At 31.9% G+C, this 23,342-nt stretch overlaps 1 protein-coding gene across 2 annotated transcripts in view; it reads right to left on the bottom strand.

Moving 5' to 3' along the window:
- The window catches only part of LOC141449014 (clavesin-2-like), a 34,590-nt gene extending 12,617 nt beyond the window's left edge, over positions 1 to 21,973 (bottom strand). The window contains exon 1 of one of the 2 annotated variants that reach the window (XM_074118009.1): positions 21,813 to 21,973. The gene's annotated coding sequence lies outside the window, so the exon portion shown is untranslated. Of the gene's footprint in view, positions 1 to 2,716; positions 2,822 to 21,812 lie in introns of those variants that run through there. The other variant, XM_074118010.1, reaches the window with a different exon arrangement.
- Positions 21,974 to 23,342: the final 1,369 nt, after the last annotated feature.

Here is a 23,342-nt window from a genome sequence, read left to right as displayed (position 1 = left end):
TTCCATTGAAGAGGAGATAGTGACTACTACAAGGTGCACTTATTGGGTACTAGAAAAAAAGTGAGCTGTGCCCAAATTGATGCTGTGATAGCAACTGTGATTTCCCTATATTACCGAGCGTGACCGCTTCAAGTAATAGCTTCTCCAAAAGGTTTGGTAAAGTAGGTAACAGGATTAAGGGTCGGTGAGAGCTGGTTTAGAAGTACTCTTAGTAGAACCTTCCCAGAAAATGTTTTAAATAAAGTGATGTTTCTTTTTTTTTATCGACATGGGAAGGAAAACACTTTATTGAAGATCAATTTCCATTTTGAAAATTCTCCAGAAGCTTTAGAAGCTAAAGGGCATCAATGTTTCCTGAAACGTACAGAAATAATTGCCGATAAAACTTTTTCAATTTAAAAAAATAATAATAATGAAAATTACGCAATAAACTGAAGATTTACTGACCATTTTCTTATTGTCTACTTTTTTAAAATTAAATTTGGAACTACTTCCTCCGCTAATTCCATTTCTTTGGGCAAGTTTATTTTAGCCTTAAAGAATAATATTTACTTTCCTTCGCGTACACATTATAATGTTCATTATTATTTCTGTCTTGTTCATTTTTATTTTGTATTACGTAATCTTTGAATGTTTTTTACTTTTATTAAAGGCAAGCACTATTTCAAATAAATTTGTTATACTTGCAAAAATTAGGTTATTTCCTAATTAAATGAATTCCTTAGTCAATTATTTATATTTCTTTCTGTCTTCCTGTTAACAGTCCAGTTTGTTTCAAGGGTGCAATAGGATAGAAAACAAAATTTATAAAACGGTAACTAACACACAGATCCGCTTCACATTGCTATCTAACGTGACAAACTAGCAGAGTTCTCTTTTAATGCAATCATTTAATCGAAATTCATAAAACTTTCTTGAAATTACAAGTAAAAATAGACACCACATTGGTTCTTATCTGTGAGATTTGTGAATAGTTCCAAAAAGAAACTGTCTTCTTATTCTCAAAAACTCTAGATCAATTAAACTTTAAACCAACTTTCACATTCCTCCTATAATAGTTTCCTTAATATTTTATAAATAAATATAATTCGCCAGAATCCGGGGATAGTTGGAATCAGAGTTGGGCACTGATTAAAAAAAAAATTAAATTCTAAATTTAATTGATTAAATTTTTTAATTGATTAAATTTATTTTTAATCAGAATTTAATCAGTGAATTTAATCGTAATTTTAATCATATGACAATTATTTAATCAATTAAATTTCAGATTTAATCGTTAATCAAACTAATTTAATCAAACTAAGAAAATTATGATTAAATCTGAGAAATAAATTGAACTTTAATTTTAATCACCAGTTCAATTTCAATACGTGGTTCACAGTGGGAGATATAGAACGGCCATAATTTTACAGAATTTCATGACACAAAAAATTTTCAACCATTTATATCTTCTACCTTTTTAGAGCTGTGCACAAAATAACTATAGTATATAATTGAGAAAAACAAAGTGTACAAGAGAACAAAATTCCATATCAATACGTGGTTCACAGTGGGAGATATAAAACGGCCATAATTTTACAGAATTTCATGACCCAAAAAATTTTCAACCCTTTATATCTTCTACCTTTTTAGATCTGTGCACAAAATAACTATAGTATATAATTGAGAAAAACAAAGTGTACAAGAGAACAAAATTCCATATCAATACGTGGTTCACAGTGGGAGATATAGAACGGCCACAATTTTACAGAATTTCATGACCCAAAAAATTTTCAACCCTTTATATCTTCTACCTTTTTAGATCTGTGCACAAAATAACTATAGTTTATAATTGAGAAAAACAAAGTGTACAAGAGAACAAAATTCCATACCAATACGTGGTTCACAGTGGGAGATATAGAACGGCCATAATTTTACAGAATTTCATGACCCAAAAAATTTTCAACCCTTTATATCTTCTACATTTATAGATCTGTGCACAAAGTAACTATAGTTTATAATTGAGAAAAACAAAGTGTACAAGAGAACAAAATTTCATACGAATACGTGGTTCACGGTGGGAGATATAGAACGGCCATAATTTTACAGAATTTCATGACCCAAAAAATTTTCAACCCTTTATATCTTCTACCTTTTTAGATCTGTGCACAAAATAACTATAGTTTATAATTGAGAAAAACAAAGTGTACAAGAGAACAAAATTCCATATCAATACGTGGTTCACAGTGGGAGATATAGAACGGCCACAATTTTACAGAATTTCATGACCCAAAAAATTTTCAACCCTTTATATCTTCTATCTTTTTAGATCTGTGCACAAAATAACTATAGTTTATAATTGAGAAAAACAAAGTGTACAAGAGAACAAAATTCCATACGAATACGTGGTTCGCGATGGGAGATATTGAACGGCCATAATTTTACAGAATTTCATGACCCAAAAAATTTTCAACCCTTTATATCTTCTACCTTTTTAGATCTGGGCACAAAATAACTATAGTTTATAATTGAGAAAAACAAAGTGTACAAGAGAACAAAATTCCATATCAATACGTGGTTCACAGTGGGAGATATAGAACGGCCACAATTTTACAGAATTTCATGACCCAAAAAATTTTCAACCCTTTATATCTTCTATCTTTTTAGATCTGTGCACAAAATAACAATAGTTTATAATTGAGAAAAACAAAGTGTACAAGAGAACAAAATTCCATACCAACACGTGGTTCACAGTGGGAGATATAGACCGGCCATAATTTTAAAGAATTTCATGACCCAAAAAATTTTCAACCCTTTATATCTTCTACCTTTTTAGATCTGTGAACAAAATAACTATAGATTATAATTGAGAAAAACAAAGTGTACAAGAGAACAAAATTTCATACGAATACGTGGTTCGCGATGGGAGATATTGAACGGCCATAATTTTACAGAATTTCATGACCCAAAAAATTTTCAACCCTTTATATCTTCTACCTTTTTAGATCTGTGCACAAAATAACTATAGTTTATAATTGAGAAAAACAAAGTGTACAAGAGAACAAAATTCCATATCAATACGTGGTTCACAGTGGGAGATATAGAACGGCAACAATTTTACAGAATTTCATGACCCAAAAAATTTTCAACTCTTTATATCTTCTACCTTTTTAGATCTGTGCACAAAATAACTATAGTTTATAATTGAGAAAAACAAAGTGTACAAGAGAACAAAATTCCATATCAATACGTGGTTCACAGTGGGAGATATAGAACGGCCACAATTTTACAGAATTTCATGACCCAAAAAATTTTAAACCCTTTATATCTTCTACCTTTTTAGAGCTGTGCACAAAATAACTATAGTATATAATTGAGAAAAACAAAGTGTACAAGAGAACAAAATTCCATATCAATACGTGGTTCACAGTGGGAGATATAAAACGGCCATAATTTTACAGAATTTCGTGACCCAAAAAATTTTCAACCATTTATATCTTTTACCTTTTTAGATCTGTGCACAAAATAACAATAGTTTATAATTGAGAAAAACAAAGTGTACAAGAGAACAAAATTCCATAGCAATACGTGGTTCACAGTGGGAGATATAGAACGGCCATAATTTTACAAAATTTCATGACCCAAAAAATTTTCAACCCTTTATATCTTCTACATTTATAGATCTGTGCACAAAATAACTATAGTTTATAATTGAGAAAAACAAAGTGTACAAGGGAACAAGATTTCATACAAATACGTGGTTCACAGTGGGAGATATAGAACGGCCATAATTTTACAGAATTTCATGACCCAAAAAATTTTCAACCCTTTATATCTTCTACATTTATAGATCTGTGCACAAAGTAACTATAGTTTATAATTGAGAAAAACAAAGTGTACAAGAGAACAAAATTTCATACGAATACGTGGTTCTCGGTGGGAGATATAGAACGGCCATAATTTTACAGAATTTCATGACCCAAAAAATTTTCAACCCTTTATATCTTCTACCTTTTTAGATCTGTGCACAAAATAACTATAGTATATAATTGAGAAAAACAAAGTGTACAAGAGAACAAAATTCCATATCAATACGTGGTTCACAGTGGGAGATATAGAACGGCCACAATTTTACAGAATTTCATGACCCAAAAAATTTTCAACCCTTTATATCTTCTACATTTATAGATCTGTGCACAAAGTAACTATAGTTTATAATTGAGAGAAACAAAGTGTACAAGAGAACAAAATTTCATACGAATACGTGGTTCACGGTGGGAGATATAGAACGGCCATAATTTTACAGAATTTCATGACCCAAAAAATTTTCAACCCTTTATATCTTCTACCTTTTTAGATCTGTGCACAAAATAACTATAGTTTATAATTGAGAAAAACAAAGTGTACAAGAGAACAAAATTCCATATCAATACGTGGTTCACAGTGGGAGATATAGAACGGCCACAATTTTACAGAATTTCATGACCCAAAAAATTTTCAACCCTTTATATCTTCTATCTTTTTAGATCTGTGCACAAAATAACTATAGTTTATAATTGAGAAAAACAAAGTGTACAAGAGAACAAAATTCCATACGAATACGTGGTTCGCGATGGGAGATATTGAACGGCCATAATTTTACAGAATTTCATGACCCAAAAAATTTTCAACCCTTTATATCTTCTACCTTTTTAGATCTGTGCACAAAATAACTATAGTTTATAATTGAGAAAAACAAAGTGTACAAGAGAACAAAATTCCATACCAATACGTGGTTCACAGTGGGAGATATAGAACGGCCATAATTTTACAGAATTTCATGACCCAAAAAATTTTCAACCCTTTATATCTTCTACATTTATAGATCTGTGCACAAAGTAACTATAGTTTATAATTGAGAAAAACAAAGTGTACAAGAGAACAAAATTTCATACGAATACGTGGTTCACGGTGGGAGATATAGAACGGCCATAATTTTACAGAATTTCATGACCCAAAAAATTTTCAACCCTTTATATCTTCTACCTTTTTAGATCTGTGCACAAAATAACTATAGTTTATAATTGAGAAAAACAAAGTGTACAAGAGAACAAAATTCCATATCAATACGTGGTTCACAGTGGGAGATATAGAACGGCCACAATTTTACAGAATTTCATGACCCAAAAAATTTTCAACCCTTTATATCTTCTATCTTTTTAGATCTGTGCACAAAATAACAATAGTTTATAATTGAGAAAAACAAAGTGTACAAGAGAACAAAATTCCATACCAACACGTGGTTCACAGTGGGAGATATAGACCGGCCATAATTTTAAAGAATTTCATGACCCAAAAAATTTTCAACCCTTTATATCTTCTACCTTTTTAGATCTGTGAACAAAATAACTATAGATTATAATTGAGAAAAACAAAGTGTACAAGAGAACAAAATTTCATACGAATACGTGGTTCGCGATGGGAGATATTGAACGGCCATAATTTTACAGAATTTCATGACCCAAAAAATTTTCAACCCTTTATATCTTCTACCTTTTTAGATCTGTGCACAAAATAACTATAGTTTATAATTGAGAAAAACAAAGTGTACAAGAGAACAAAATTCCATATCAATACGTGGTTCACAGTGGGAGATATAGAACGGCAACAATTTTACAGAATTTCATGACCCAAAAAATTTTCAACTCTTTATATCTTCTACCTTTTTAGATCTGTGCACAAAATAACTATAGTTTATAATTGAGAAAAACAAAGTGTACAAGAGAACAAAATTCCATATCAATACGTGGTTCACAGTGGGAGATATAGAACGGCCACAATTTTACAGAATTTCATGACCCAAAAAATTTTAAACCCTTTATATCTTCTACCTTTTTAGAGCTGTGCACAAAATAACTATAGTATATAATTGAGAAAAACAAAGTGTACAAGAGAACAAAATTCCATATCAATACGTGGTTCACAGTGGGAGATATAAAACGGCCATAATTTTACAGAATTTCATGACCCAAAAAATTTTCAACCATTTATATCTTTTACCTTTTTAGATCTGTGCACAAAATAACAATAGTTTATAATTGAGAAAAACAAAGTGTACAAGAGAACAAAATTCCATAGCAATACGTGGTTCACAGTGGGAGATATAGAACGGCCATAATTTTACAAAATTTCATGACCCAAAAAATTTTCAACCCTTTATATCTTCTACATTTATAGATCTGTGCACAAAATAACTATAGTTTATAATTGAGAAAAACAAAGTGTACAAGGGAACAAGATTTCATACAAATACGTGGTTCACAGTGGGAGATATAGAACGGCCATAATTTTACAGAATTTCATGACCCAAAAAATTTTCAACCCTTTATATCTTCTACATTTATAGATCTGTGCACAAAGTAACTATAGTTTATAATTGAGAAAAACAAAGTGTACAAGAGAACAAAATTTCATACGAATACGTGGTTCTCGGTGGGAGATATAGAACGGCCATAATTTTACAGAATTTCATGACCCAAAAAATTTTCAACCCTTTATATCTTCTACCTTTTTAGATCTGTGCACAAAATAACTATAGTATATAATTGAGAAAAACAAAGTGTACAAGAGAACAAAATTCCATATCAATACGTGGTTCACAGTGGGAGATATAGAACGGCCACAATTTTACAGAATTTCATGACCCAAAAAATTTTCAACCCTTTATATCTTCTACCTTTTTAGATCTGTGCACAAAATAACTATAGTTTATAATTGAGAAAAACAAAGTGTACAAGAGAACAAAATTCCATACCAATACGTGGTTCACAGTGGGAGATATAGAACGGCCATAATTTTACAGAATTTCATGACCCAAAAAATTTTCAACCCTTTATATCTTCTACATTTATAGATCTGTGCACAAAGTAACTATAGTTTATAATTGAGAGAAACAAAGTGTACAAGAGAACAAAATTTCATACGAATACGTGGTTCACGGTGGGAGATATAGAACGGCCATAATTTTACAGAATTTCATGACCCAAAAAATTTTCAACCCTTTATATCTTCTACCTTTTTAGATCTGTGCACAAAATAACTATAGTTTATAATTGAGAAAAACAAAGTGTACAAGAGAACAAAATTCCATATCAATACGTGGTTCACAGTGGGAGATATAGAACGGCCACAATTTTACAGAATTTCATGACCCAAAAAATTTTCAACCCTTTATATCTTCTATCTTTTTAGATCTGTGCACAAAATAACTATAGTTTATAATTGAGAAAAACAAAGTGTACAAGAGAACAAAATTCCATACGAATACGTGGTTCGCGATGGGAGATATTGAACGGCCATAATTTTACAGAATTTCATGACCCAAAAAATTTTCAACCCTTTATATCTTCTACCTTTTTAGATCTGTGCACAAAATAACTATAGTTTATAATTGAGAAAAACAAAGTGTACAAGAGAACAAAATTCCATACCAATACGTGGTTCACAGTGGGAGATATAGAACGGCCATAATTTTACAGAATTTCATGACCCAAAAAATTTTCAACCCTTTATATCTTCTACATTTATAGATCTGTGCACAAAGTAACTATAGTTTATAATTGAGAAAAACAAAGTGTACAAGAGAACAAAATTTCATACGAATACGTGGTTCACGGTGGGAGATATAGAACGGCCATAATTTTACAGAATTTCATGACCCAAAAAATTTTCAACCCTTTATATCTTCTACCTTTTTAGATCTGTGCACAAAATAACTATAGTTTATAATTGAGAAAAACAAAGTGTACAAGAGAACAAAATTCCATATCAATACGTGGTTCACAGTGGGAGATATAGAACGGCCACAATTTTACAGAATTTCATGACCCAAAAAATTTTCAACCCTTTATATCTTCTATCTTTTTAGATCTGTGCACAAAATAACAATAGTTTATAATTGAGAAAAACAAAGTGTACAAGAGAACAAAATTCCATACCAACACGTGGTTCACAGTGGGAGATATAGACCGGCCATAATTTTAAAGAATTTCATGACCCAAAAAATTTTCAACCCTTTATATCTTCTACCTTTTTAGATCTGTGCATAAAATAACTATAGTTTATAATTGAAAAAAACAAAGTGTACAAGAGAACAAAATTCCATACCAATACGTGGTTCACAGTGGGAGATATAGAACGGCCATAATTTTACAGAATTTCATGACCCAAAAAATTTTCAACCCTTTATATCTTCTACATTTATAGATCTGTGCACAAAGTAACTATAGTTTATAATTGAGAAAAACAAAGTGTACAAGAGAACAAAATTTCATACGAATACGTGGTTCACGGTGGGAGATATAGAACGGCCATAATTTTACAGAATTTCATGACCCAAAAAATTTTCAACCCTTTATATCTTCTACCTTTTTAGATCTGTGCACAAAATAACTATAGTTTATAATTGAGAAAAACAAAGTGTACAAGAGAACAAAATTCCATATCAATACGTGGTTCACAGTGGGAGATATAGAACGGCCACAATTTTACAGAATTTCATGACCCAAAAAATTTTCAACCCTTTATATCTTCTACCTTTTTAGATCTGTGAACAAAATAACTATAGTTTATAATTGAGAAAAACAAAGTGTACAAGAGAACAAAATTTCATACGAATACGTGGTTCGCGATGGGAGATATTGAACGGCCATAATTTTACAGAATTTCATGACCCAAAAAATTTTCAACCCTTTATATCTTCTACCTTTTTAGATCTGTGCACAAAATAACTATAGTTTATAATTGAGAAAAACAAAGTGTACAAGAGAACAAAATTCCATATCAATACGTGGTTCACAGTGGGAGATATAGAACGGCCACAATTTTACAGAATTTCATGACCCAAAAAATTTTCAACTCTTTATATCTTCTACCTTTTTAGATCTGTGCACAAAATAACTATAGTTTATAATTGAGAAAAACAAAGTGTACAAGAGAACAAAATTCCATATCAATACGTGGTTCACAGTGGGAGATATAGAACGGCCATAATTTTACAGAATTTCATGACCCAAAAAATTTTCAACCCTTTATATCTTCTACCTTTTTAGATCTGTGAACAAAATAACTATAGTTTATAATTGAGAAAAACAAAGTGTACAAGAGAACAAAATTTCATACGAATACGTGGTTCGCGATGGGAGATATTGAACGGCCACAATTTTACAAAATTTCATGACCCAAAAAATTTTCAACCCTTTATATCTTCTACATTTATAGATCTGTGCCCAAAATAACTATAGTTTATAATTTAGAAAAACAAAGTGTACAAGAGAACAAAATTTCATACGAATACGTGGTTCACGATGGGAGATATAGAACGGCCATAATTTTACAGAATTTCATGATCCAAAAAATTTTCAACCCTTTATATCTTCTACCTTTTTAGAGCTGTGCACAAAATAACTATAGTATATAATTGAGAAAAACAAAGTGTACAAGAGAACAAAATTCCATAACAATACGTGGTTCACAGTGGGAGATATTGAACGGCCATAATTTTACAGAATTTCATGACCCAAAAAATTTTCAACCATTTATATCTTCTACCTTTTTAGAGCTGTGCACAAAATAACTATAGTATATAATTGAGAAAAACAAAGTGTACAAGAGAAAAAAATTCCATATCAATACGTGGTTCACAGTGGAGATATAGAACGGCCATAATTTTACAGAATTTTATGACCCTATATATCAGTGGTTCTTAACCTTTTGATAGACGTGGAACACAATCATATGTATATATTTTTCTCGCGGAACACTAACATTAATTAATTTGAAATTCGGTATTTAGCAAGAACTTAAAATTAAATTCAAATTAAAAAAAAAGGAACAATTTTTTGTTTTCGTATCTTTCCTAAGTTTCTAAATTTTAATACATTTAAAATTGAAATTTCGCGGAACACTTGGGCTATATTCGCGGAACACCGGTTAAGAACCACTGCTCTAGACGTTTATAGGACCACCTTACACTCACATTTAACCGTGTTTACCACTCACTAGACTTAGATAGGACCACCTTGCACTAACATTTAACCATGTTTACCACTCACTAGACTTATATACGGTCTACCGGAAAGTTCTGTCCGTTTTTGGAATAAAACAGAATACAAATTTTTCTTACCAATAAACTTTATAAATAAACTTTATTAAATAATATAATTGCCATTATTATTAATGATATCTCGCCAGCGTGGGCGCAATTTATGTATTTCATTTTCGGAAAATGTATTATTTTTTGATGCGAGAAATTGAACCAGTACTTGTTTGATATCTACTTCATTTTTAAATGTTTCGCCCTTCAACAAATTTTGTAAGGACAAATACAAGTGTTAGTTGGAGGGTGCTAAGTTCGGGGAATATGGTGGATGCGACAGAATTTTCCAGCCTTGTTTTGCAATTTTTAGACGAGTCTTTAAAGAAGCATTTGGCATGGCATTATCATGATGCAGTATGATGTTCTTCCTATTGAACATCGCCGGCCTTTTTGCTTGGACTGCTGTCTTTAAATTATGCATTTGCTAACAATACTTCTCCGAATTTAGCTTTTCGTTCGGTTTTAAAAGCTCATAATGTGTAGGTCCTCGAATGTCCCACTGTATACACAACATTCTCTTATTCAGAGTGAAATTAGGTTTACAGGTGGAAGGGCTAGGTTTTCCGGGTTTACAATATGTCCTTTTCCTTACGATGTTTTCGTAGGTAATCTACTTTTCATCCCCAGTTATCATCCGGTTCAAGAAGAGCTCGATTTTGACCTCGAACTACGGATTTAACCCCAATAGACTATTTTCAGAGGGGATATCTAAAAAATAAAGTGTACAGTAACCTTAATCCCTTGGCTTCAATCGAAGATCTGGAATATCGAATAGCTCTAGCCTGCCTAGATCTGGTTTGTTCCATTTGAAAAAAAACTTAGATACTGTATCTGGGGAAATTGGGGTTTAAAAAATGGGTCAATTACTGAAAAAACTAGATTTGATTAAATACGTGTTTTCTATTTTTTTGGAATTTCCCGCCGTTTAAAAAAAAAGTGGGTGGAACACATAACTCTGGTCACCCTGTTCATAAGTCTATTGAGTCGCGAACTAGGTTAAATGTGAGTGTAAGGTGGTCCTATCTAAGTCTAGTGAGTGGTAAACATGGTTAAATGTGAGAGTAAGGTGGTCCTATATAAGTATAGTGAGTGGTAAACATGGTTAAATGTGAGTGTAAGGTGGTCCTATCTAAGTCTAGTGAGTGGTAAACATGGTTAAATGTGAGAGTAAGGTGGTCCTAAGTCTAGTGAGTCGCCAACATGGTTAAATGTGAGTGTAAGGTGGTCCTATCTAAGTATAGTGAGTGGTAAACATGGTTAAATGTGACTGTAAGGTGGTCCTATCTAAGTCTAGTGAGTGGTAAACATGGTTAAATGTGAGTGTAAGGTGGTCCTATGTAAGTCTTGAGAGTCACCAACATGGTATAGATGAGACACCAGATAGGTAGAATGAAGGTGCCAAGTTTGGGAAAGGTGATAATATTGATAGAGAAGAGGCACCAGCTAGGCGGAATAAAGATGCATTGGTCCGATTCTGGTTTAACCATTGGCAATGTTTGGTTTTAAAAATTTAATCTCTCAAATTTTGATTAAATTAAAAAATTTAATCGTCCAAAGTGATTAAAACTAAATTTGGAATTTAATTCAATCAATTAAAATTATGATTATTTAATTTTAATTTTAATCTTAATTTTTAGTTATGATTAAAAATTTTAATTGATTAAATTCCGATTAAATTAAAAATGAATTTAATTTTAATCAACTAATTTTGGCCGATTAAATTTTTTAATTTTAATCATGATTAAAATTAAATTTCGGTTTAATTCAATTGTTTTTTAATTGATTAAATTTTTGCCCAACTCTGGTTGGTATACGTACACAAAAAAAAATTAGAAATCTACAATGTAAAATGGCACTTTATATTATATCTTTCAGCTTAATGAATTATGTAACTTAATAAACCGACAGTGTACTAAAGACAGAGGTATACTTGCACTCCCCGGAGACCCCTCAAAAGATGTTGAGAAAATCTTTCTTAAGAAGTTGATGAGCAATTTATATATATTTAGTTTACGAAGAGGATGTATCCATTTCTGGGTTAATCGGGAAAACAGTAATCAATTACGTTCAGATCTGGGATTAAAAGGTCATGATGTAATCTTATTGTTAGGAGGATGGTAATATCTAAATAAAATTCCACGTTATAGCTCACTGTGATTTTTTATGTTCCTCATCAAAATGTTTTTATTGCCCCCATTGGAAAACTTAATTTCGAGTTATTAAAATAAACCCTTAAGACCTTTGGAAGTAAAAATTTAGGGATAGAAAAATATTGCATGCATGCACAAGTGATATGAAAAGTAAAGTTTTAAATTGAAAAACAACTATAGCAAACAACTGTTTGCAACTTCGAAAGGATATTAAACTTTGGACATCTTCCAAACATTATATAATTGGATATGACATGTAATTATAGTGGTGCAGTGGAGTGCACAGTCTAGAAATATATATGCCACTAAAACGAGGAAAACACTTTCAGAAACAGTTTGAACTTTAGTGCTTTGCAATCTGCGTGAACTCAAAACAAAAAGACGTAATAGAAACTATTAAAAACGTTAGCAACCGTCCAAATAATTAAAGTGGTTCGTGTATTTAGATCTATGCTAAAGGCGACGTTATTTAAATGATATTACCTACCTTACACAAGAACTATCTTGAAAAAAGTTTATTGTTTATATATATTTATAAAAAAAAAATTCTCTTTGTATACTAACATTAAGTCATCCCCCATCACAGAAAATACTACCAAATTAATGACGTTCCCAAAATGAATAAAAGGATTAATAAGCAGTAAAGTAAGTTGCCTGTTTTACACGGAAATGTTTTAGCTATAATGAATTTAAATTGTTTTTTGTCTTAACAGGATATTCCTAACAAAGAACTGTCTAAATAAGACTACTCAATTTCCTTACGGAAATACATAAAAACTATTATTGAATATGATGTAAATTTCCCACCAAGTTTCCTGAAAATAAAAAATATTTTGATTTGTTTTCGACTTAACATAAGAGGTAATCTCTGTTGGTGAACAAGTTTAAAAGTTTCGCAAGATATTTTGGCTTAGAACGTCTTGCTATTCGAAGCCTTTCGAAGGAAAGCCTTTCTTCCTAACACTTCGTGGCCTTTTGTTCCCTCAACTCGCAGATGCAGGTCATTTATGATGTGTGAGAGGGTGAAATGAGAGCTCAAAACCCTTTATGAGGAAGAGAACCCTATCAATACAGAACAGCGATAAGCAATAAAGGATAATACTTCTTTTACTACAGACAGGATTATGTTAGGGACCCGGGTGGAAGGAGGCCTCGATGTAGAAGCCAAGATTAAGTTGGCTGCAAGAGTTAGAGGATATTCTGCGCCACTTGGGGAGTAACTGAAACAAAATGAAGGCATCCGCCAAGATGAATATTCTAATTACGAGTATGTAGACCAAAGTCCTGCCAGTATTAAGATAAATAAGGAACAATTTAAGAAACAACTGGGGATTTCTCTACCAAGAACTTCAATGCTAAAACAAATCAATAACTTTGGGATCCTAGGCGCCAATAACCTCAGATGTTGTGACGTGTTAAAAAAAAAGAAAAAAGAATAATATAAAAAAAACATGAATGATAGTTTTGGTTTACCATTATTTATTAATGACCGTTATTAATTGATGATTTTTGGGAATATTGAGGTGCGCTCAATAAATTCACAACCAAATTTCTATCTCAATATTCCCAAAAATCATAAATAAAAACATTTGCTTAAAAGATAATGGAGTTCACATTATTGGAAAATGCTTCATTTCTTAAATAACGAAAAAATTTTTGAAGAAAATCTTTCAAAGGAAATATTTTAATACTTATCAGAATGAACTTTTAATAGAAAGAAAAAGAAGAAGCAATTTGAACATTACTTAACAGCTGTTTCCATGTAATAACTGTAGTTATACACGAATCATTCACCTCAATATGGTAGTAATGTATACACGTAATTATTTAATTGTAGGTATTATTTCCATTCGCATGTTGTAATTTTAACGCTATCTGTTTATAAACGAATTCTAGACGTTTTTAGATAAATATATATAATTTTTCACAAACTGCTGTGACTTTCTTTTAAAGTTATTTTTTTCATTGTGAAAAATTGTCTTCAGATTTGAAGCTTTCACAAACTGTATTAGTTTCCCTGAAAATGATTAAACATCCACGTTAATCATGCCGGACGCTAGGTGTTTCTATATTCGTGATGGTTGCTTCCGGTAAGTTAAACGAGCCTCTAGGTTCAAAGAAAGCTCTGGTAAACTGGAAGGCCAAATCTTTTACTCTGTTGCTGCTAGTATCTACTAGTATTCGGTGATTTATGATCATCCAGCACTTCCTGGATAGATGATACTGACTTTCGTGACCCGCTTAGAGGTAAGTATTGGATGGGGAATTTTGAGCAGCTTCTATGCCGATGAGCCTTCCTTCTTTGGAGCCGTACAGCCAATCACAACACGTCTCCACAGTTAATGCAACATGGAAAATCTGGCGTGGACTCACATAATAACGTTCCTTCATACAGATCTTAATTTTTAAGTGACAAAGTTTACATGGAATTTCTCCAAAATCGGAATTTTATCAAATTACTTAAACTAAACGCTATAAAACAGCTCATAGTAGGCGAAAGGTTAGAGGGAAGGCCCGCAAAGCTAAGATGTATTGCCGTACCTTGCTTCGATTCCCAGTCTAGGTTGGATATTAATTTTAACACTACATTGCAGTTGTATTTTTAATAAAAGCTTAATCACAAAGAATACAATATTAGCATATGCGTATTCAATCGTGTTTCTTTACAAGTGTTGTCTTTATTTTTTTTATTTAAGGCGCGTCAACTTCTGAGGTTATTGGAGCCCTGTTGTCTTTATTATTAGCACTTTAAAGAAGTACAATCCTTGAAGGAAAATAACTTTTTATTTGTTTGGGCAGGGTAAATTATTAACACGTGTTCGTTAACAACCTTGAACAATGTACAATATTATTTTACGAATAAAACAAAAAATTATTAAATTTTTAACAAATTCTCTGTTTTTAGTTTTTTTATGATTCAGTTTATTGATCGGCTTCTAGTTTTATATTAAAACAAAGTAATGTACAGTAAACAATGAATTGATTGTGTAAGGTAAAATTGCTAAATAGTATTGTTATTATTTATTAAAAATATTTTTATTAAAATTTAAAGAAAAATAAGAAACCCTCATGTGAATGGGCTCAGATTTTGAATGGAGATTGAGTCTGCCTTGACCATAAAGCAAACAGACCTCTGGTGTGAACAACCGATTTAGGGAGAGAAACTTAAAATGATTCAGTTTGGAGGACCCATGCAGTCTCACCGACCTCCACATCCTCTTCACTCCCTTTGTTTCGGGACCTTCCATCCACTGTTACATGGTTCCATCCAAGCCAACTCATCCATTTTCTCAATTACGTTCTATCCCAGCATTTGCAGGTATACTCCTAAACAGTATAACATTGGGCAAAGCAAGGATTACACAGATAAGAATCTTTACTAAGCAATAACATTTTTAGGAAAACACAATAATTTCTCAAGTTATTCTCATTATCCCTGAACTCTGCAAAGACACTTTGATTTTAACTTTTTGAAAAATGGCAAAGAATTCATATAACCAATTTCAAAGAAACCTAATGAAAGATATCAAGTAATTCAAAAATAAAAGATAGGAATATGGTCAACAAGTCGCCAAAAAGCTATTTTATTTACATAAATTCCATATTTTAACAGTTGTGGTTATTCTTAGTCAATCCTCGTTTACCTTTCAGTGTCGAGGTGCCTTCACTAAAATTTTTCAGCTATCCCTATCCTCAGTCAAAAGTTGTGGTTATTATTGCCTACAACAGTGGTAATTTAACCCGCTTTTCATGAATTCAGGTTAGGCTCACGCAGTGGTCCTATTTATAACGAGGAAACGTAGGCGAAAAAGACCGGTTGAAAACGCGGCGTACTACTTAATTTTATTTTAATGAATTACGAACAAAATAGGACAAAACTCAAATCCCTTTTCAATAAACATTGTAGTTTACCTTGATCTTCTAGATAGAAGAACATTTGGTAACGTCGTGACCAATAATTAGAAATACATCCTTCCAGACAGAAATATTTCCGGATTTTTTTCATAATACAATGTTTTATTTTAAAAAAAAAATCAAGGTTAACACGTATCAAATTTAAAATGACCACTTTTATTTGTTTATATGGAATAAAACCACCAGTCACTAAAAAAAAAAAGTAAAAAGTAAATTATAATGTTTTACGTCCAACTTCCGTTCACTTTAAAAATAATTCTTCCTCGCAAATTCTGGGTTCAAGTCCAGCTGTCGGCTCATTTGCTAAGACGATTCTTTTAGTTTTACATTCTGATGTTAAACAGTGCTAATTGTAACGTTAGAAAACTGGTGGTCGAAAGTGCGCTGAAAGAGACTCCAAGCACTAAATAACATCAGATGACGCGTCTTAAATTAAATAATATTTAGCTTAGCCCCGATCCCGCGGTCTAAAGGTGGAAAAAGTAAATAATAATGATCAATTACTGGCCGAATTATTTGAGTATAAGTTGAGATGTGGCGCTCACTTTGCCTGTTCTGCGAATTTGAGGAAGTGAATTTAAATGTGAACCGTATAAAAGTCTGAATCTTAGAGATATAAGTACAAACGGCAAAAGAAAATAAACAAAACTTGCTAAATATAATTTACAGGTAAAAACAAACATAATTGTAGTGCTGCACACCCAGAAAATATTTTTTATGAAATTCAATAATTTTTTTATATTTTTTTTGTCAATAAACTTTCTATGTCACTATCGGGGAGTGGTTTAAGAAATAATTAGGCTTAAATCTTACATAACCGAAACAAATGGGTGACCATTACGAATTTTCTGGAAGAAATCTGGATTATGATTTACGTATTCTCCAACAGGAAATCGATAGGCGATAGAAGCAGACGGCTGCAAATTTACATACAATGAACTTCTTTTTTTCTTTTTTTTTTAAAATGGATCACAGTATAAATCAATAAAAAACATCATTTTTACTTTCACTTGTTATCTAATTTCATGGCTCTCAAGGAATTTATTTATTTTTACATTTCGGAGAAAATTTTGTAGGTTAAAATTTAGAGAAAGATTTCTAAGATTCTTTTAAAACTGAGCTAGATTATATGATCCAATTTGATTCTGAAAATAACTGAACTAATTTACCCAACTAGTGATTACAGGATTTTTTTCCCCCTTAAGTTGTAAGATTAAAACATAGCCCTCCAACAAAATACCACTGTGTATATGAAGCCATAAGCCAAATTTACACAGATTTAAGACCACGATCACGAGACCATATTCTTAGGCTTACGCTGAAGTGGATCTGTGACAGAAACAACTAGCGAATATTTTCCTAATGATTCACATCAACTGCATTTGAAATGCATTATCGGTCTCTTAGAGAACACATTACTGATTATTAAACATATCTAACCAACAACCTGAACAACTGGGAAAAAAAAAAATTTCTCGAGCTCATTGTATTCACGAACACAAAATAGATCCTGTACCCTGAATGATGTCAAAAAGAACATTCAATTCCAACTCAGGAATTGAATATTTGGAGTCAACTTAATTCCAAATTTAGTAAGTAAACACTTGTTTGGCAAAAGAATAACTTTCTTAAAGAACTTTTAGAACGTCTACCTACGTAGCGGATAGTTTCAAAAGTGCTGATAAACGCAGTGATTGTAGTTATGCTCAAGTTTGGAAAGTTTAAACAAACTTCAGAACAGTAAATTTGAGATGTTGTCTACGTAGAATGAAGAGTAGCGCACCTTTGGATCACTTTTGGTCTTTCAAACCTGAAGTAAAGTTATATCTTTAACTTCTTTCTTGTACTTCCCACTTCTTTCTTGTACCCTTTTAGACTAACCATCAGGTTATTAATCGCTCTTGACGTTCACTTTTAAGTCTGGTACACCATATCTATCGTCTCCTTCATTACGGTTCAGGTGCCAACACGATTCTTTTAACGATTACTGAGGGAAAATACATTATCAGGGGATGAAACATTTACTGTCTGGCTGAAATAAAAGCCTATCTAATGGTTGCTTTTTTTAATAAAGCCCTATTCTTTTTAAAACTGTCCGGTTCTTGTAAAAACTTCAGCCTTAATAAATACATTTTCTTCACTTTTCACTAATTTCGAAACCACTCCCAGATGTTTTCAGCAGATTAAGAGAGCAGACGTCGCGTTGCAAAGTTCTCCGAAAAAATTCGAATATTTGACATAAACAATAAATTAAATCTATTCAAATTAATTTCAATTTTGAACAACAAAAGAGTTACTTGAAATTAGGGATTTCACAATCTATTTTGGAAAACAAAAAAAAATGGATGAATAAGATCTATCCTCAACAGCTGATATTAACTAGTGTTTAAACTTAGATTTTAGATGATTAGACTCTATGTGTTTCTAAACAACATCGCCTTCAAATCAATTTGAACGTACACTATTTCAGTACACAATGATTTTTTACGATAGATTTATTATTAATTTCACTTAAATACGAATAAAAACTGAGTAAAACCTATCTTATTTCAAGTGAAATCTAAGGGAAACATTTTATTGATAAGTCCTTAAGGTTGGTTTCAAAAATTGTTTGTAGTGAGGTAACAACTACTACATAAGGAATCAGAATTAGAGCGGACATTATATTCAGGACTTGCTGAGGCTTTAAAGGAAGCTGTCAAGGTTATTCTAACACATGTAATCCTGTTTCTCGTTGCACAGCTGGAAGTGGATTAATTACCGCCTCTACCTCCACACTATGGAAAATATGGAAAGATGTTGGTTTATGGGGACATGAACTTCTACACCAAGAATAGTGACAACTTCTTAAAACCATTTATTGGTCAAGCGCTTCTACGAGAAGAAATGAGAAGTGGATTTAATGGTTTGATCCTAAGGAAAATCAGTCAACGGTTGTGATAGCGGTCAGATGGCATTTTCAAGAAGACGATTACAACAAGAAGGTAAATAACTACGAAAATGACTTAACGAGATTTTCAAGGAATCGTCTGCGGAAGTAGAAAATGTAATATTAGCCCCTCCAGTATGAATGAATTCTCTTTCCTGTAGTTCTCACGATTCTTTCTGATAAACTTCCAAAAATAAAAGACAATTATCACACATTTTTGCTTAGGGAAATTCATTTTAGAAATCAGGATGAAGGGGGATGATGTTTTTACGTTCCTTTAAAGGCACCTTTTCACTACATTGTACGGATACACCAATTTTACTTTATAAATTTAAATCAATCGTGTTGTACAATTTTTTTAAGTTTATCTTTCCCGTAATTCTTCCTACAAAAAAAATCTGGAAAGCGTAAAATCGATAATCTTCACGTTCACAATTCTCTTTACAAGAGAACACGAAAATAAAAAAGAAAAGTAAATATAAACTCTAAAAGCTGGTGTAAGAGTAAGTGAGAACGCTGAGCCAAGGGAAGCCAATAAACAATAACAAGAATAACTGCTTACACAGCACAAAAGAAGAAACTATAACATTGTTGTTTGTAGATTTTTATTAAATTTAAACAAAATTAAATTAAATATTGCAATTCAAAATTTGTTTTTTAATAAAGACACTATCATTCTTGAGAGCTATGGTAATTATTTTTGAAATCCAATCCGTTTGGTGGTGGTTTACTGATTCGTGGGGCGCAGACATTAACTAGAACTAATTATTGAATTTTTTTTATTCATTATATGAACGCTATAGGCAGATTTGGAAAAAAAGATAAGTTATTTCAAAAACAACTATTGGAGCTACAAATGTATAAAAACTGCATTAAATTTTTCAAAATGCTATTTATCAAAATAACAAATTAATTTAAAAGTAGCTAATCATAAAATTTGGAACTTTATCAATTTTTTTATACACACGTCTTAATAAAATACAGATGATGAAACTGTAAATTGTTCAAGAAGTGTCACATCAGAGAGGTACTCAAACGCGCAGTTTGCTTAACTCACATCCAACTCCATTCTTTAGGATTTTAAGATTTCAAATTGAAGTAGTAAGGTATTCAGAATTTTGTAAAGAGATTCATAAATTTGTAGATGAAAGTACTTTATCAATGATATCGTATCTGTAAAGTTGTCCTTACGGTTGATGGATATAAGCAAAAACTAACGAAACGGAACCAACGACAAGAGCATGAAAACGGAAAAACTAATTTAGTTTTTTCTTTTTACAATCTCTTTCGGCTCTTAATTTGTGCAAACTCACTTACACAGAACCCTAAACTAAAAATACTTTTTGGGTGTTCAAGGTGGGGCCTCAAAACATATGGCAAAAACTAATGTTCGAAAATTAAACGTGTTCGCAATATTTTCACAAACCAAAAACTTGAAAACTAGTAGAAACATTTTGTCGAGAACACTCTTACGACATCCGCTTACAGTCATTTATTTAAAAACAAGGAAACCATAAATTTTCATTAGCCTGAATTTCCGCCGAAAATGTGGATTTCCTTCAAGGTGAGAAAGAAGTTAAAATGTAAGCCGCGTTTTTTCAAAAAATCATGTATGATCTAGTTCACGCAAAAAATAAATTTTCGTGAAAAAAAAAGAATCCAAGATAACTCACTGTCAGTTTTCTTATAATAGAAAATGAAAAAAAAAAAAAGTTTATAAACTTTGTACTCGCTTTCTTTCAAGCAAGCTTAGTGTACATCACCCCTGGCTCTTTCCAAAAGAAAAAGACCAACAACTGGGGCAGAAGATCACAAAGAAGAGTTTTTCTGAATCAGTTTGACCGTCCAGATTGTGTTCAGATTGTCTGAATATGTTATATATGTTAAAATTTTTTGATAACTAAAATTAGAACCGGACTTAATAATAGCGAGAACTTCGGTAACTTAACACAAATTATAGAATTATGTTTAAACTAATTGACTTGATTTTCTTTTATGGCAATTAAATGAATAAAATTTTAGTTTAAACTAAGTAGTTCGGGAAAATAGTTAAAATAAACAAAATTTTCCCAGTAAGAAGTCTTATATTAGTTCAATTGTTTTTTATTCGGCATATTACGTACACTATTAATTCCTATGAATAACAGTGATCATAATGTTCTTGGATAACAGTTTAGAGGTAAGCTTAATCCACCTCTTCTCATCAAACTGCCTCAAAAAAGCCATTTTCGTAGGGTAACATTTCAAATAGAAGTTCTAAAACTATACGAGTGCAATGAGCATATGAGATTTTGAAATAAATATTTAAATCAGTTTACGAACTAATTTCCAAAAAAAAAAAAAAATTGACTCAGAAATGTGGCACTTCCAAAAGATTAATTACCGGGGTGCAGCGTGTTGACCCAGATTCGAAATATAAAAATTTCAAATTTTTTGGCGCTTAACCGATTTGGAATTATGCTGATCTCAAAAAATACTGGCAGACACACCAACACAAAGTTGTAAAATCCAATTTCTTCTGTATCATAGGACCTTAAAAACGGACATTATCAAAGAAAACTCCAAATCGAAAATCTTCAAGATCGTAAATATGTATTTTATAAAATATTTCAATTTTATTAATTATCTCTATACTTTCATAAGACAGCTTAGTAACTATTGTACCATCAAACGAAAATGAAGTAAATATTCATAGTTTGCTCACCTACAATCACTGATGGTGAAGAATGATAGAGATATATATATATAGCAATTGGAACACCGGTGGAACAGCTGAATACTCTACAACAGGTTCTACCTAACTTGTGTGAGTATCGGCTGGTGTCCACTAGAACTACGCTCACTCCCTCCTCCCTACACGAAGTTAGTGGGGTTCCAGGAGGAAGTGCTGCATGTCAACAATGCCCCGTCCGTACCCACACAGACTTTTGCATAGAAAACAAAACAAAACAAAACAACAATACAAATAATGTATTATTAATTTGCTGACCCATTGATTACTAAACATAGCAAAATTTTTGACAAAGATTTAATAAACTGAACAGACGATACAAACTTCTCTCTAGACTTCTCGACAAGCGATCTAAACTCTCTCTACAGAATAAACGACTTATCTACACTATGATACTGAAACCTGCCTGGACTTACGGAATGGAACTTTGGGGCTCAGCCAAAGCTTCCAATATCTACAGAATCCAATCCTTCCAGTCAAAAACTCTCCGTCGAATCGCTAATGCTCCTTACTTTGTTTCCAATCATACCTTGCACCGAGATTTCCTTGTTCCTTATGTTTCAGAAGCTGTAAGATCCCGTTACTTTAAATTCCACACATCAATCACCTCACATCCCAATCCTCTAGTAGCTCAACTTACCACTCTACCAGGAAATCCTCCCAGGCGGTTGAAGCGCAGGTGGCCACGCGATCTTCTAAATGAAGTAAGAGCCAATGTACAGTAGTGAACTGTACCACTTTGGGAGTTTCACCAATGGGTGAATTCTCCCCTCATGTATTCATGTATCTATTCCATTATCATGTTGTATCAGCTTCACTTGATGCAGAATTATTCTGCAGTTGTGAAAATAAATAAATTTAAAAAAAAAAAAAAAAGATTTAATAAGAATGGAGATTCACTTACTTCCGGCTAAATTTTTAAAAATCCCAGTTTCAAGTAACTTTTTTTGCTAATATTGTTACTGTTTTTTACTGTTGGATAAAGAAATAAAAGTATTCCAAATGAATCAAATTTTCCATAAACGGGAATTTCTAAGATTTACTCGGAACCATTTCCTTTAATTCTTTAAAAATTAAAAAGGCTTAAATGAGTTAATAAAATTCGGATTTCCAAAAAATTCCTTAACAAGAAGAACTTTATTGCATAGATCATTCACTATTTTTAGAATGACTTTTCCAGATTTCTCTTAAATGCCATCTAAAATTTTCTCTAAACAAACATCTTATAATTATTATATAGACGCTTGCGGCCCCCAAAGTAAATTTTTATGGCACACTTGTTCTGAAATAAAATAAAAATATCGCTTAGGGAACATCGAGGCAATACCGTACACACAATTTCCTCCCTCGTTAACCCTTTAACTACTGAAGACGAGTATATACGTGGCCCAGTGACTTACCTGGAGGCCTGCGGGCTTGTATAAATACGCTGACTCAATTCTGACGACGTTTGGAAGCGATATGTCGGCCACTATAAATGGAATTCCAGAATGATTCGGTTTT

The sequence above is a fragment of the Rhodnius prolixus genome, unplaced genomic scaffold (genome assembly GCF_049639745.1).
Source record: "Rhodnius prolixus isolate KJV_2025 unplaced genomic scaffold, Rpr scaffold_2, whole genome shotgun sequence".
Lineage (NCBI taxonomy): Eukaryota > Metazoa > Arthropoda > Insecta > Hemiptera > Reduviidae > Rhodnius > Rhodnius prolixus.
The sequence above is the reverse complement of the archived record's forward strand: the minus strand, read 5'-3'. Positions and strand labels throughout refer to the sequence as shown.